Source organism: Heterocephalus glaber, unplaced genomic scaffold (assembly GCF_053883595.1).
Source record: "Heterocephalus glaber isolate CG9 unplaced genomic scaffold, H.glaber_assembly_v1.0 deba00000281, whole genome shotgun sequence".
Lineage (NCBI taxonomy): Eukaryota > Metazoa > Chordata > Mammalia > Rodentia > Bathyergidae > Heterocephalus > Heterocephalus glaber.
This window is the reverse complement of record NW_028258139.1, coordinates 38051393-38053106: the sequence shown is the minus strand read 5'-3', so window position 1 is coordinate 38053106 and position 1714 is coordinate 38051393.

The following is a 1714-nucleotide window of genomic DNA, read 5'->3' as shown; positions in this document are numbered from 1 at the left end:
TAGTCTTTGGCAAGTTGAAACCCAGTTTTTCCAGCACCATTTATTAAATTGGCTATCTTTCCTCCACTGAGGGTGTTTGGCTCCTTTGTCCAAACTGATGTAGCTGAGTGTGTCTGGAGTTGTTTCTGTATCTTCTAATCTCTTCCACTCATCCTCAGGTCTGTTTCTTTCCCAGTACATGCTGTTTTTATCACAGTAGCTTTGTAGTATAGCTTCAAGTTGGGGGTTGTGATAGCCCTGCCATGTCTCTGTTACCTAGAAGTGCTTTTGGTCTTCTGGGTCTCTTCTTGCTGCAAATGAATTTTTGGATTGTTTTCTTAAGATCCATGAAGTATGCTGCTGAGATTTCAATTGATATTGCATTAAATCTATATAGCAGTTTTGGAAATATGGCCTTTTTCCCTATGTTGATCCTTCCTACCCAGGAGCAAGGGATGTCTTTACATTTTCTGGCGTCTGCTGTGCAAGCTCAAGGACCCGAGTTCAATTTCTGATAGCAAATAAAAATTTAAAAATTAAAACATTTAGGACCAGGGATTTAGCTCAGTGGTTCCAGTGCCTGCCTCAGAAGCACAAGGTCCTGTGTTCGATCCCTGCTCCAAAAAGAAAGAATTCCATTTATTTTCTGATATTATCTTCAATCGCCCTTTTCAGAGTGCTATATTTTTCAGAGTAGAGGTTTTTTATTTCTTTTCCTGGGTGGATTCCTAGGTATCTAATTTTTTTGGATGCTTTTGTGAAAGGAAATTTTGCCGTATTTCTCTCTCAGTGAGTCTGTTGTTCATGTGGAAGAAAGCTATTGATTTTTGTGTGTTGACCTTGTATCCAGGTTCTTTTCTGAATATGGTTAGCAATTGTCGAAGACTTTTTCTGTAGTTCTTGGACTCTTCTGTATAGAGTATCATGTCATCTGCAAATAGTGACAATTTGAATTCTTCATTTCCTATTTTTATTCATTTTATTTCTTTTTCTTGTCTAATTGCCATGGCTAGTGTTTCCAAAACTATATTGAACATGAGTGGTGATAGTGGGCAGCCTTGTCTTTTTTGTGATATTTTTTGTAAAGGATTAATTTTTTTGCCATTTAGTATGATACTGGCTGTTGGTTTTTCATAGATGGCTTTTATCAGATTGAGGTAGACCCCATCTATTCCAATTTTTGCAGGGTTTTTATCATAAATGTGTGTTAGATTTTGTCAAATGATTTTTGTTCATCTATTGAGATGACCATATGTTTTTTTCCTTGATTCTACTGATATAGTATATTACATTGATTGATTTGCATTTGTTCAACCATCCCTACATCCCTGGGATAAATCCCACTTCATCAATGTACATGATCTCCTTCGTGGTCTTCTGCCTTCTATTTGCCAGTATCTTATGAAGGATTTTTGCATCTATAGTTATCATTGAGATTGGCCTTTATTTCTCTTTTTTGCTTGGTTCTTTCTCTGCTTTGCGGAGCAAGGTGATGCTTGCTTCCAAGATTGAATTTGGGAGGACTCCTTCCTTTTCAATTTCATTGAAGATTTTAAATGGTAGAGGCAGAAGTTCCTCTCTAAATATCTTATAAATTTCAGCAGTGAAAGCATCAGTAACCGGGCTCTTCTTAGTTGGTAAGTTTTAAATTATGTATTCAAATTTAAATAATGGGTATTGGGTTGTTTAGAATTTTTAGATCTTCTTCATTTAACTTTGGTAATTCATATGTATA